This window comes from Muntiacus reevesi, chromosome 20 (assembly GCF_963930625.1).
Source record: "Muntiacus reevesi chromosome 20, mMunRee1.1, whole genome shotgun sequence".
Taxonomy (NCBI): domain Eukaryota; kingdom Metazoa; phylum Chordata; class Mammalia; order Artiodactyla; family Cervidae; genus Muntiacus; species Muntiacus reevesi.
In genome coordinates this window covers 41,222,135-41,237,916 of record NC_089268.1, presented here as the reverse complement: position 1 = coordinate 41,237,916, position 15,782 = coordinate 41,222,135, and the positions used below count along the sequence as shown (strand labels likewise).

General features: G+C 43.0%; 1 protein-coding gene across 12 annotated transcripts in view; it reads right to left on the bottom strand.

Moving 5' to 3' along the window:
• The window catches only part of ATXN1 (ataxin 1), a 403,803-nt gene that overhangs the window by 126,091 nt on the left and 261,930 nt on the right, over positions 1–15,782 (bottom strand). For all 12 annotated transcript variants that reach the window (XM_065911935.1, XM_065911944.1, XM_065911940.1 and 9 more), the window contains one exon: positions 15,155–15,283. The gene's annotated coding sequence lies outside the window, so the exon portion shown is untranslated. The remainder of the gene's footprint in view (positions 1–15,154; positions 15,284–15,782) is intronic.

Below are 15,782 nucleotides of genomic sequence, written 5' to 3'. Positions count from 1 at the left end.
AGCTGAAATTCCACCATTAAAAAATTCCAATCCTGGATCCCTGAGCTTTTGTAAAGTGTGACTATTCTGGCTGAGGTCCCTGTCAGCTTAATACCATTGTTACCAGACTATTTCTCCCCAGCTCAATCAGGGTACATGAGCTGATTGGAAGAATCTGGAGAGAGGAAAGATGAGATCTGAAATGGAAGAGGGAGTCCAGACAGTGAAACCAGGTCTGCGGAACTGCTGGAATCCAGATGAGTTACTGGGAAATTCTCCCCACGCCACCTGTGACCTTTCGACACAGGTGTTTACGGACACCTAGCTCTGCTTTCTCATCCTGTCTCTCTCCCTTCTGTCTGAAAAGGCTCTCAGCAATGCAAAACGTCACAAGGCAGAACTTGGAAGAGTTTTATCCAAAGATTGAACGTGGCTTCTGCTAAACAATTTTCAACTTGGCCGTATATTTCATCATGGAAACTTATTTGGAGTTTTCAGTTTCGTGAACTGAAGTACAGCCAGCAAATCTAAGATTGAGATGGAAATAAGTAAATACATAGGCTTCAGAGCTCTGCATTTCTGAGTCAGCTGCAAGAAGAGGTTAGGTTCAATGAATCCAGATCTGTGAACAGTGTAACAGATAAGAGACTGGATCAGAAGGGCTTTAATGTGAAGATAAGCTATGACCTTATGCCCATTATCCTAAAATATGGGCCTAAAAAGTTAGCTGTATGCAAGGCTGCCATGCTCTCTGTACCTGGTTTTGCCTTCAGTAGAGCATACCAGGGGAATCGGTGTCTATGTATGTCTGTTGTGTTAGAGAGAGAGAGAGAATCTACTGTGATTACAGAGAGTGTACCAAAATGGGGAGAAGCAACCATATTCTGAACAGGATAGCCTGTCTCCCATTATAAGACACTCAGAATGGTACCAGGCACCACAGTCTCCACACCCGCTGTCAGACCTTAGCTGACAGTGAATACCTCTGGATATCCATCAAGGAGCTTCAAAGAAAGTTCCACCTGTTCAGACTTCAGCGATATTACTAAAAGGTCTCAAAAAGTCTTTAACAGTAGGTGGTTTTGATCAGCGTTCATTTTAATTGTGTATCCATGTCCCTGTTGGCTTCCTAGCCTTGTTACATTGCTTAAGGTACTGGAGAAAGCGCAGCTGGGTGAGAAAATAAGCTGACAAAACCTGTGAAATAATACACAGGTGGCAGCAAACACACACTGCCATCTTCACCCCGTTTAAAAATAAGATTCTCTTCCTCCTCCATACGCTATGAGTTCTCAGCAGACTGAGTAGGTATCTGTAAAGAGATAAACATTATTTTGATCAATACTTCATGATAAACCTCCTAGAAGGTTCCTGTTTGTACTGAAAGAACACAGGAGTTGGACCTCCCTTGATCCTCCCTCACCTGGCATCATTCTAGACTCTGTGACGTCACCAGGCTGAGCACAGTAATCATATCTTCCTCTTGGGATCAGATACAGTCAGTCAGTGTGTGTCCTGTGATCCTCCAGTAAAGCAAGTAAGTAGAAGAGAGAATTCCCCACTGGGACTTTCCTGGCGGTCCAGTGGCTAAGACTCCACGCTCCCAATGCAGGGAGCCTGGGTTCAGTCCCTAGTCAGGGACCCCACAGGCTGCAGCTAAGAGTTTGCATGCCACAACAGAGGTCCGGGCGCAGACAAATAGATAGATTTTATATATAAATATATATATTTATATATTATATATAAAGAATTCCCCAACACATCACGTTTTCATTTCCATTTCACAGAACAGTGAAGCTCACCCCACTGTGACATTTTAAATCCTGAGGTTCCCTTCCTTTACATAATTGTTTGAGACTTTCTGCTAAAAACATCTAAAATGCTAGTTGTTTCTCAGGAGCAAACAAATGCCTTTATTGCCTCTGACCCTGCATCGGAGTTTCTGAAACCCTCTCCTGTTTGAAAATGCGTCCCATTCAAGTAGCAGTGCCTGGTGATCACGCCTGCCAAGCATAGGGGCTAATTCTCCAGTCCCAAAGGGGCAAAGCTGTCCCCTCAAGTGACTTCAGTGGTTACCCAACACTTCTATCAGTGAGCACAAAACAAAGAGCTAATACCATTAAGTATCCTCACCAGAGGTTGGTTTTGGAAACTCTCTAAATGGAGAAAATATAGGACTCTGAGCTACAGAAGCGGCCCGCCTGCTCCTGGAGGACCGGGCTCTGGGTTTTCAGTCCTCCTTGTCTGACTTCCTCTCTCGCCTTGACTTGCTGGCAGCATGATGGTCAGGGAGGGTGCCCCTCAAGGCAAAGAGTAGAACTCAGAGGCCACCCCACTGCAGCCTACACCACCCTATCTATGCTCTTCTTCCCATTTTATTTTTTTGCTGGAAAATTAAAAAGAAAACATGGCAAATTATTATCTGCTTAATGCACATTTACGTGTCCCCTGCCTCTTTTTCTTTTTAAAAAAAAAAAAATCTATTAAAGATAGTACTTCCCACATCAGAGCTATAACCTCCAGGCCTGAGCAGGATCGTGCCAGCTCCCACCCGATATCACACAGTTTCGGTGACAACAAACTGGGTCCCAAACGGCCCGGTGAAAACCACAAGTTCTCGGTCTCGGTGACTTGAATTTAGTGAAATGAAACAGTCACTTCTATTTTAGTATTTTTAAAGAGTGACGCTGAATAGCATAGTTAAAAGGTCAGTTCTTGAAATTAATGAGTGAGCCCTGGTCCCGTCCAAGGATAGACAAGGATTTTTTTTAAAGGGTCCAACAGCCCCTGCAACATACTGCCTATTTTGAGGTAACAGGGAAACCAGTTGGAAAGAAGAGTCTTCAGCTGGGGTGATGCGGTAATATTACCTACCAGGCAAAGACACACATTTTTTTAAATGAATCTTTCAATCAACCCATCAGTAACCCATCAGAAGTCAGGCAGGATCCCACCAGGAAGAGATGCGATGAACAACGCACACAAGGTCCAACCCCCTTCACAGGATCCGAGCCCTCCCAGCAGACTTCGCCGGGACACTGCCCGTGACCTGAGCCTCTGACCTTCCTGACACAGCAGGAGGCTCTGCATCCTCTTTTCTGGTCTCTGTTTAGAAAGCACATGTCCACTTGGAACCACCTCTCAGTTGCAGTATTTCCGTCTTCTCCAACGATCCCTGGGCCGTCTAGGTTGGGATTAGAAAGTTTAGAAACTTCCCCAAATTGTCTAGGCTGACAAATGCTTTTAGGCATTTGCCATCACCCATGTTTTTACATATGGAATTGATTATGTCCACATCCTGCTTACCAATCTTTCAAGGACTCCTGTCTTTAGGATAGATTTCAAACTCCTCCACAGAGCCTCCTGAAAAGAAGCTCTTGGCGATCTGGCCCATCCCTTGACACTCCTCCCCTGCTTTGCTCTAGACACTCTGGACTCTGTACACTTTTCCAAGAAGGCACATTCTCTTTTGTCTGAGCTTGGCACACCGTGTCCCCCATGCAATCAACTAAAGTTGATACCCATGTTTCCCCCATCCCTTGAATCTGAACTTATCATATGACTTGCTTTGGCCACAGGGAGATTAGCAAGGATTTTCCAAGGAGCAGTTTAAAAGCACTTGTGTACTGGACTTTATTCTCTCTTGCTGCTCCTGGGAACCCCTGAGACCAACCCTGAGCCCCTGGGAACCCAATATGAAAACTCAGACTAGCCGCCTGGCAGATGAGTGACCATGTAAAGCAGGGACCAGCTGTCCCAGTGGACGGTCCTGCCCCCCAACCAGCCCTACAACAACTGGACATAAGACTGAGGTCATCATGGACCAACCAGTCCTAGTCAAGCTACCCAGCCTAGAATAGCCTAGCTGGCTCACAATACATGTTTGTTGTCTCAAGTCATTAAACGTTGGGGTGGCTTGTTACATATGTATGCCAAATGATACACCCATTTTGTTTCCAAGTTAACACTTGTCAGTTCGTCAGGTCTAGGGGTGAAGGCTTCTCTAAGCCCAGACGATGCCACACTGGTTTGCATCCATAGCATCCTCTGGGTACCAGTAAAAGATAGGAATTGCCTATCTTCTCACCTCTCTTTTTCAGTGACTGGAACCTCTTTTTAGCTGTTATGGAAGCTTTCCTTAGCGCACACACCAGGTAAATATTTGCTGAAAGAAGATACAGGAATGTATACCTCCATCTTCTGACGTATTCTGTCTTTAATGTCAAAGATTTAGCCCAGGTAATTTTCACCTATCTCCACTTAGACACGGTGGCTACATCAAAATATTGAGTTCCACTCATATCAATAGCTTTTGGGAATCTCCCTACTCTTTTTAGAGACGAGACTAGTGTCTCTTCCAAACTCACTGTGCCTTTCAGTTTGACTAATGCTAAAAAATTTACCTAAAATACCAAGGCCCCTTAGACTATGCACGTGGATAATTCTGACAAATGCTGCCGCCTTCACCGTCATAATTACTCTACTATACATGTCAAAGCAGCAGAAGACTTTGACAAGACATAACCGACTTCACTGGCAATGCAAAGACACTGACAATGACAATTCCCATTACAGAGGAAACATCTCCACAACAAAGAGACTAGCAAGTTTCAACTGCTCACCTGTTCTGTTCACCTGTTTGTTTCAACAACACATCATGATACATTTTTTGTGCAATTTATTATCATAACAGCATTATAGCTGCCATGGTTACTAGGGAGCAATCTCCGGGCTAATATTTAGCACACATTATCTCATTCAGTCCTCTCAGCAATTCTGCGGCATAGGTATGGCCATCCCTATTTTATAGATGAGGTAAGTAAGACTCGGAGAAGCTGGGCAGTTTCCTCAGGGACACACAGCTAATGAGCAGCAGATCTAGGATTTGGATCCAGGTATGAGTCCCTGTGGCTCATATGGCAATGGATCTGTCTGCAATACAGGAGACCTGGGTTCGATCCGCTGGTCAGGAAGATACCCTGGAGACGGGAATGGCAACCCACTTCAGTATTCAAGACTGGAGAGACGAGCCTGGCGGGATACAGTCCATGGGATCACAAAGAGACAGAACTGAGTGACGAACACTACACTTAGGAGTCCAAAAGTCCTTAGTCGGATGAATACCTTTAAATCTGACGCTGTCAAATGGAATAAAGAACTACCTTCCTTTGGAAGACATGGGAATAGGAGCACAGAGAAAGAAAGTGGCTTGCCCTTGGTCTCACAGGGGTGGAAGCAAAAGAAAACCCAGGTGTCCATTCTTAGTCTGATGCTTCTGCACCAAGCCCCAAGCATCCCCATCTTCTCCTTGAGTTTTTAATATTTAGATTCACACCTACCTCTGTGACTGACAACAAATTCATGAGGAAGAGATAACCCAGTCTTTCTGTACTAGGTGTGCTTCCAATTACTGTATATCTAGATAGGTTGTGAAAAAAAAAAATGTAGCATGAAGCTCATGAGTCCTAATTGGGCTCTCATCTGCTTTTCCAGATTTCTTTTAAAAAAGCAACCAACCTAGAGAAGGATTTTAATCTTCCAACTTTAATGTGATTCACAGTCTGTATCTATTATTCATATCAATATGAGAGAGCTGATTTCATTGCCTGTGTACCATGAAGAATGATGACTATTTAGCATCAGATATTGAATTAAGAGTTACATAATGATCCTTTAAAAAAAAATCAACCTTGCTTCTCCACTGCATCAAAACGCACCTAAGAGTTATTTATTGTTCGAGAAACACACAATGTCTTCGAGAATGTAAACCATTTCAACAAGTTAAAATAATGACCTGGTTGAGCACACCACATGCTTGCTAAACAAAACTGATTTATTCAAGAAACATCTTGGAAACACAGGATGCTCTGAAAGTACAATCAACTCCCGTGGAGTTTCTTTTTTCCTCCAAATAGTATTTCTGTTAATTTCAGTTCCAGATCTTCAACATTTATCCTTATTCTAGATATGAAAGGGGGCATTTATATATGCTGAGTATAAGTGTGTTGGGCTTCCCGGGTGGCTCAGTGGTAAAGAATCTGCCTGCCAATGCAGCGGACCCAGGTTCGATCCCTGGTCCAGGAAGATTCCCTGGAGAAGGAAATGGCAACCCACGCAAGTCTTCTTGCCTAGAAAATCCCATGGACAGAGGAGCCTGGAGGGCTATACCCAACGGGGTTGCAAAGAGCTGGATGAAACTAAGCATGCAAACAGCAAACAATAAAATGTGTAGGAAATATCCTTACACCCTAACTGGATTCCCCATCCAGAAGACACAAGTACGTGCTATTATCTCAGCAAATACTAAATGGTCTCTGTGAATACAAAAAAAAATTCTTTAAGTAATGAAAGGTACTAATAATATTTATGTCATTTGTGGGTTTCAACTGTTCTGGGGACATCTCTTTCATCAGATTCCCGTGCTCCCCAGCACCCAAATTTTGCAGGTAGACCCACCTTTGCTTTTTGTGTGTGTGTGTGAAACATATCCTGACATCTCCATGCCAACAGAAACAGACGCATTTCTGAGAAAATATCAGTCACAGGCAGTGGCCAGGGGCTTCTCTGATGAAATGGTTATAGCATGCAATCCCAAGACATCCACTGTCAGTTGACTGCCCAATTTTAGACTCAATCAAGGCAAGGCCAACTAAATGAGGGACTTTAAGATAGAAAGCTTCTGTGTTCTTTTGGATCCAAATCAGGAGGGAGGGGCAAGTCATTTAGTGCCAATTCAACTTGACATCAAGGGAGGAGGAGAGGAATTCAAGAGAAGAGGACAAGGGGTGCTCCTTCGCAACGCTGCAAACATGGATAATTACCGGAGCCCAGTCAAAGAGCTCTAGTTACACTCAACTGCTTTCAGGCCAGACCTGTCAACAGGACAAGGAGTCAAGATCTACAGTGGTGGATCCCTTCAACCTTCCTCTCTTGACCCCTGACTCGGCCCAAACATCTACCCATGTCCCCAACTCCGAACACCAGTGCTGACGAACAACAGGAACGTGAACCCGATTCACAAGAAAAACTGGTGCCATCTAACGTCCTGAGATCACCTAGCGCCCTGGTCCAGCAGTCCCCACACTCTGCCTGGATCAGCCGCTCATCAGTTTGTTATTCTCCACGGGACGCTATCTGGACGAGAAAGACCACGTGGCTCACAGTCCCAAGTGTCACTCCCATGATACGGACATCCTCTTCCTGGATGCCGGCCCAGATGAAGAAAATGGAAAATCCTCTTTGAGCAAGGTGACTGCCAACTCCCTTCCAACCCTCTGGAGGCCACCCTCGTCCACTGCCATTCCTCTGCTGGCCTTTAGGGATGCGCCAGCCAGCAGGCTGCCAGGACAACTGGCATCATCGCTCAGAAACAGATCGCCAGCAGAGCTGGGGACCCGGACTGCAAACGCCAATGACAGCAACAAGATACCAATTGGCAGCTAATCTGCTCCACGAAAGGAGTGACAGACTAACATATGCCAGCAGACAGCTCTCACCTCGACGTCCTACCCTTAAATCTACACGTGCACTTGATGCGGTGGTGACAGAGAAAGGGCAAAAACCTCACTGAAGATGGAGGCTGAATGACTCTATTCTGAATTATGTGAGCTGGTAGATTCACAGGAACCAACTGACACTTGTGTATTTAATTTATTAGTCTCCTGAAAGTGGGGTGAGGGAGAAAGGTTGCTCACAGCGGAAAAAGGAGAGGCAGAAACAGGTAGAACAACTGCAGTTGCCAAAGAAAGGGAAGGGAAAAAAGTCTGTTTGCACAGGCAATAGCTGTCCCCGTTCTGAACAATAGCATCCTAATCCCATCCCTCCCTCTTCTTGGAGAACAAAGAGGAAAAGACAAAGGGCCCTGGGAAAGGAGGGTTTGCCAGGTCAGAAGAAGGGGACGGTCTTTGGGTCCAGTTCTCTTTGTTCTGCAAGGTAAGTCTTATGGTGCTTAGAATGGGCAGCAACTCATAGGAGCCCCAGGCATTAAGACTGCCTATCAAAGTCTTGGATGTTAGCCCTGGAGAAATTACAATTTTTCAGTTGTATGCAAGCTGCAAAGGCTGCGGGGGGAAGAAAAAGAAAAATGAAATGAAGAGCCACCTAATACAAAATTTTTAGAAAATAATTTTAGCAAGAGCATTTTCATTTCCAAATATGCAAAACATCGACGTCCCAATGTGAAGATGGCTTATGTCCAGAATGAAAGATGTAGCGCAGCCCAGTACCTGTGCACGGGTCTCGAGCAGTGAATTCTGTGGGCACTGTGGACATGTCTTAATGCTAGACACCCGTGGCCAGAAGGGCTAGAAGGTCATAAGACGTGTGTGATAAACGTATTGGGAAAGATGTGCAAGATAGAGGTGGAATAAGATGCTAAAGAGTCCAAAGAGCATGACTAGAACTTAATTGAGTTTTAGAAATAAAAAGATTCTGAAGGAGGTTGCCATTTGTATCCTATTAAGGTTTCTACTTTGGGGGAGTCTACTTAAGGAAGTAGTTTCAGAACAGAAGCACAAATAGAAAACTGGGGACTTCCCTGGTGGTTCACTGGCTAAGACTCCGCTCCCAATGCGGGGGCTCAGGTTCAATCCCTGGTCAAGGAACTAGATCCCACATGCTGCAACTAAAGATCACGATGGATGCAACCAAGACCCAGCAAAGCCAAATAAATATAAAAAAAAAATAGAACTGACACTAACATCCTCCAACACAGATGTCAAACAGCTAATTTTACTATCTCACCTTAAAAGTAGCTTATACTTGTTGCAAAAGACTTTTTTTTTTTTTAATTATATAACATTCTTATTCAAGGGTCTGCAAAAGGTTAACAAAATCCTCAGGACACAGAGAAGATGGATTCATTCTTTCACTCTACAAGTCCACTTACCATCACTTATTACATAGCTAGCCCTGGAAACTTAATATGAATATATGTTGAGGGAGGGAGGGATAAAAGATTTTCTTTAAAAAATGATTGTTTCACAAAAGTTAAAAATGTGGGAAATTAAAAGAGTGAAATTATTCTTTTGTCTTTATACATTTGTCCCCAAAATTGATATGTTTGCTGGTAAGAACCATCAGATTTTGTTTTGGCTTTATGACAAAACGATATCATTTAGTCCCTATCTGTGCCTCACTCTTTCCTCTAAGAAAACAAAAGAGAAACAACAGTCTTTTAGAGGAAGAATGAAAACAATACTATGATATGATATACTTGGAGAGAAAGACATACATCAGTCATATTTATACATGACCATCATATTCATATATATTTATAACAACAATGGTAGAGCTGATCAGTCTCCAAGTTACTGAGTAGGAGAAAGATGTGATCTCTGTCTGGAAGAATGTTCAGTGGTTTAAGACTCCCCGTCTTGGCATCACCCCCATCCAGTCATCCTCACCCTGCCTTTGGTGTATACAGACTCTTCCACGGCGAGCGCTTCAAAGGCACTCCACTTGAGAAACACATTTTTAGTTCTGGGTGTGGTTTCAGTCTGAAGTTCAGTTGAAAACACTACATTTTACACGGGTTGGGGAGATACCGCTTCTTTAAGTGGCCCAAATTCTTGCTTTAGCTATTGCTTATAAACACATAAAATGACTCCAAAGAGGAATGGGTCCCACGTGTCTTAAGCCCCCACTCTACGTCTGGATCGGATCAGTGCTCATGGCACATCAGTCCTCATGGACAGATGCTTCTGAGGTCTCACCTGCCCAGGTGAAGAAGCAGTTAAACAAAAAGACTTGTGTTATCTTCTCCCGCTCTCTCGCCTTCTCAAAGCACACACAAATATGGGGTTGAAATCCAACCCCTGTTTCAAGGCCAAATTCAGATGCTCAGCTGTCGGTGAATCCTTCCTTCTCTGAAAACCCAAGTCTCAGGAATCTTACTCACACTGGCTTCGGAGCACTGACTCTGTGGTGACCAGCAGTGACCAGCACAGTGAGAGGGAAACCCCGGAGGGCAGTGAATGCAGGTGACTCACCCCTGCCTCCCTCACAGACCTCAGCACACCTTGGCACACGCCAGTCTTTTCATAAATAGGACCCAGTCAGTGAATTCGAAACAGTAAATAGAACATAAAGCCTTTTTACTTCAGCACTACTCCATTAGAAAGCCGTCTGACCAGGCTGTGGACACGTTCCTTTACAAGACAGAAACAATGCAGAAGATACATGAACATTTTTCCTACCGCAACTGCTGAGCACTCTGGGTATTTCTCCTTTCCTCTCTGAGATGCTAAGGCAAGGAGACTGAGCAGGTGGGGAAGATGATGTCGAGGCAAACAGGTGTGCCTGGCATAGGCTGCCGTCGGCCAAGCAACTCAGGAAGGAGGGCCAACATCAATTCTCAGTTCTTAGCAGCTCATGCAGAGCCCCTAACACCACCACCCGCCGAAAGGCAGCAATGGCCAGGAATGAGTGAGGCCATCTATAAGAAGCAACCGGAGGAAGCTTGGAAAAGGGAAAGAAATGGGTGAAAGAGAAAACTCTAGAAGACTTGAGGCTACATAAAGAACACCCAGAGTGCTTGCATGAAATATGAGACTCTTTGCCTTTATAACATGCAGATCAACTTGTAGGGTCATTATAAGCAAAGATCGTAAAAAATGAGACTTTCCCCTCATTTATCTAATAGTAAAATCTCTTCCCTTGTGATCCCTTTTATCGACTTTAGTTTTTTTTTTCTATGATAGCACTAGAGATCATAAAAAAATTGGTATCACAGATGGCAAATCTAAAAGGTACAAATTGACAGACACATAGGGAAATTCCCAAATCGCTCTGATTAGAGTGTGTATGTGTAATTCTCTCACTCTGGAGACTAGAAATTCAGTTCCCATTTTTCAAAGCTTATAAAGACAGCATAATGCTGTCTAAATAGGCACAGAGGTGTTTATTTTAGTCTTTCCATTTCTTCCCAGGAATAATGTAACTCCTGCACTCTGAAAGGGAGTTGACAAACAAAATATTCAAGAAACCTTGATACCTGCTATCCTCAAAAGCCAGAGATAATACCTCCCTAAGAAAGTGATTGTTGGTTTCTCCCTTCCCACCAGAGAGACATTCGATGGACTCAATTTGTATCAGCTCACTATTTTTTCATTCCAAAGTATGCCTCTCTCAAAAGGAAAGAAAATGAAAATGATGCTATTCAGTAAATGGTGAGTTTCTAGGTAGACCGGATGCGCCAAGTCCATCTCTCACTTTGAGAATCAAGGAAAACATGAATGGTGATAAAATAATGGGGTTGTAAAATACAACACCCCACCTTTCACAGAATGCCAGGGCAGGCTGCTCACAAACAACCCATAGAGCAAACCACTCAAATGGAAGAGGAGAGGAAACACACACAGGGCAGAATTTAAGTATCAGAAAATCCCCAAAGGCTATTGATAGCTCCATAAAGCCTTTTTTAAAACAAACAGCTTCCTTTCCCATACTGACTTATATACATTGTAAACATTTGATGTCTACTTCTAAGGAAAAGACAGCGAACTAGTTTTTGCATGTCACCCTCTACCTGACCAAACTACTATCAGATTGAAGCCGTCTGCTTAAGAACCATGTTTTTGGTTCTTTTCTGAATGGCTTAGGCTCACACAGGAGAGACCCAGGCAGAGGCTCACTCTGTCCCTAGTTGCTCAACAAATATTTACTGCGTGCCCCGCTATAGGACAAGCAGCATTTTAGGTGCTGTAGATTCACCAGGAAAATAATAAGAACTACATCCCTGTTTTCATGGATCTTCCAGTCTAGTTGAGGAGATGGGACAATTAACAAATGCATGTATACAATGTAAGGTGTTTAAAAGAAAAAAAAAAAAGAAAGAAAGAAAGTAGGCTAGAGAAGCAGTCCCCAGCATGGTGGCATCAGGGACCAGTTCGTAGAAAACAATTTTTCCACAAACCGGGGAGGGGGTGGGAGATGCTTTGGGGATGATTCAAGCACATTACATTTACTGGGCACTTTATTTCTATTAATATTACATCAGTTCCACCTCAGATCATCAGGCACTAGGATCCCGGAGTTTGGGGACCCCTGGCCTAGAGGACACAGAGGGACAGGGTGATGCTTTATACAGGCCGGAGAAGGCTGCTGACAAGAGGCAGCTGGAGAAGATCTATTCAAGAAAGCGGAGAAGCTCAGAAGAGAATTACAAATCACGGCCTCCTTGCTTCTATACTGAGTAATATCTGAGGACAGACGTGGGTTATTTTTCAAAAGTTAAATTTCAAAAGTGGTTCATATTTAATTTCCAAAAAGACCAATGAGTATGGGTCCTAAATTTAAATGACTAAAACTGCCTTCTTAGAAAAAGTGCTCAAGTGAACACCTTTCGGCTGTCGCATGATCCCTGGGAGGGTCCTCTGCTAAGAGTCATGTCGTTCTGACACACACAGTAATTCTGTTTTTGATTTTTTAACCACAAGACTGTGCTCAATGTTTTAGATGCTCTTGTATCAATAAATTGAAATTGTACCAGATCACTGACTCTTAGAGGCCAAACAGGGGAAAGTGAACATCCAGCCTGCCTCATCCAAGGCTGATATGTGAAGCAATGTTAGAGTCTTTAAAAGAATCATCAGAGCTCACTACATTCAACCTTCTCATATTACTCAAGATAAAATGGGTTCTCAAGGCGTTAGGGTTAATTGCAGCACCACGGGTAAAATCCAGGTCTCCCAACTCCTACATCAGCTTTCTTGCCTCTCCTCTCTGTACAAGATACCACACCTTACAGCCAGTTTGAGACACTTGGAGGAGCAAAGTCCATCTGCAAGAACCACAGTGGCATTTGACAGGTGGATAATGGGGACAAGCAGAGAACTACAAAGGAAGTGAGTCTGAGGCAACAAGCTGCTAAAGATGGACACCACTAATTCCAGTGGCTGCCATGATTATTACTAACATGTTCATCTACCCACCACCATCTACATGCAAGCTCATGTCCTTTGAAAAATCTGCCTTCTCTATTATAATGGCATAGCCTTGGGATACCAGGATACCAAAATAAGGAGAAAATATTAACTCAGTGCTGTAAAAATATAGAAAGACTGCAAAAGGTTACTAACTTCAAAATTACTAAGAAAACTGGGACTTCCCCCTACCTCCCCAAGCGAATGCAATTTGGAAGAAAAAGTCCTTTGGAGTTCAAAAGAATTTAGCATTTTCTTCCTCTCGCTCAACCCATTCTGTTTACAGAAGGATTTTTAAATGACTTTAAGTTGTGGCATCTGAAGGTTTACACTCGAGAATGTCTTTGAAAACCTCACTTAATGTTTGAGGTCTGACAGAGTATCACATGAGCAGTTCAAAGCAATGGTTTAAAACAAAAACAAACACCACCAGATTCGAAACAAAAGCTGTCTTGATTATAGTTCCTGCACTGTTCTTTTAAATGTAACCTGAGATCTACAGCACTCTTCCGTAAGATACTTGTTTCCTAGGATAAAAGATGCTTAAAAAAAACATCATTAGAAGTGCATTCTGTTGGCTACCTGATTGGGAAATGCTTTCTAGAAAAACATATAGCTATAGTAGCACCCAGATCTAATAGGGCTCCCTGAATTATTCCTTAATAGTGATAGAAATTTTTCAAATATGAGTTTTTTTTATAATAAGATTCTGCTGCTTGTGGGGACCCCAAACTAAGATGGAGACTCATCAATAAACAAGCAGCATAGAGCAACACGGACTTATAAACCAACACTTCGAAGGGGTTGGTGACTTGCCCGAAGTTGCAAACTTACTTGACCTTAGGACCAGGAATAGAATTAAGGTCAATGATTCTAAGAGCCCTGTACTTTCCACCAGAACCAATGTGATCATATGTGCAAAATGAGAATCCATGAAAACACCACCATTCCCCATCACCCACTTACCCTGAGGCACTGGGAGTACTTGAGTTCAATAAGCTTATTTTAATATGACTATTTAACCCTCGGGAAATATGGATAAACATGCATATTTAATACAAAGTTTTAGAAAACCAAGAAATAAAATTTCAGTGGAAATTTTTCTTTAATGGTAAATGCTTTTTCTCCCTGATACATGCCCTCATATCGCTGCGCCTTGCTCTCTCAAAATTGTTTATGCAACTGGGAAAAAAAAAAAAAAGGTAATAAATGCCTGGAAAACTTTCCTGACCAAATTATTAAGAAACTAAAAACTTAATACAGTTATTTATATATATATACACACACACACACACACACATATGTGTGTATATATATATACATTTATACTTAATACACACACAGAAATATATAAAGATGTGTGTGCACAAATATATATGATAGATATTTCCACACACACACAAAAAAGCCTAGTCAAAGATGGCTCTTCATGTTCTAAAATTTGAAAGTGATATGTTCATAGGCCAGCCTGGATTTTCTGTAGTTTTATTCTTTCCTGGTCAAAACTCTTCTAAGCAATTTTTTCTTATGACACAGTCTAGCAATGAGGTAAAATCTCCAGAAAGCAGCAGAGCTGAGCAAACCCTTAAGTTTTGTGGTAAACTAAAGCTTCTGGAAGCCCACAGTGTGCCTTCTCTTCAATTACTGGATCCTATACCTCCTCATGAAAGGTGACCAGCAGCTGACATGCAGAAACCACTAATCTCAAAATCCCAACCCAGTAGCCTGACAAAAACCAATAAATCAGTCAATTTTAAGCAAGAGACGCACCCTGAAGAGCTCACTGTACTAGCTTGCATACCTCAGATTTTTGAACGCCAGAAACATATTTCCTTCCAATCAAAAACTCCATGTAAATAAAATAATGACAGGGTGTGATTCCCTGCTTGGGAATCCTTAGTCTGAAAGGTTTTACCCCATGCCCACTAACCTAAAAGAACTGCAGAGCTGGATTTAAAGAGGCTGCTATAAACTTGGCTCTACACTGAAATAATCAGTCTTCCACGCTTTTATTCCAGAAGGAGAGAATGAGCAGTGCCCAACAGAAGCTAAGAAAGTCAAGTTCACAGCAAATAACAACATAACCTCTCCCCTAAAAAAAATAAAAAGAGAAAACAAAGAAGAAGAAGAAATTAATTGGAGGATCACCTAGAGCTAATGCTAACACGTCTTCAGCACCCTGGCTCGAGCATCCAGTGATTCACAAACCGTTGCAAGGCAAGCCAGTGCAGATTCGACTCTTGTTAACTTACAACATTCACTGTGCGCGGTTCACAGGTAGCCCCGGCTTGCACTTCACCATGGAGACTTCCCACAAGAAGCTGGAGTGCTCCTGGGCCCAGGTGTGTTCTTTCTTCCTTTCACAGAGAAGGGAGAAGTACCTAGCGTGGGAACGGAAGAAAAAATAAAAAGCTGAATACTCCGTCAAATCCCTTGTTATCGCAACAAATGAAGATCAATTAGACTGATGGGTAATTCACCAAAGACCATTTTCCAGTACACTTTGCTTAAAAAGGAAATGCGATATTTTTGCTCTTGCCCCAGGAGACGGACGGCATGGTGCAGCCAAGCCTTTCCCCCACCCCCACCCCAAAGTTGAAGCCAATTCTGGGAGACTTCAGATGCAATCCCAGCTGAGATGCAAACTTGCAACATGGCCTCAAAATAAGCCACCCGAGTTGACGCTCTTGCAAAAAGGCGGGTGCCCGGACTATGACCTTTTGCCATTTTCATACCTCACCAAGTTGTTGGGAAGATCAATAAGAACACTTTGGCAAGGCACTCCAAGTTCCCAAGAAGAAAGGCGCCCCGTAAACACAAAGGATTATTTGCCGTCAGAAGGCTGTAGCTTCGCTCGGAGCCAGAATATAAAAGTCAGCT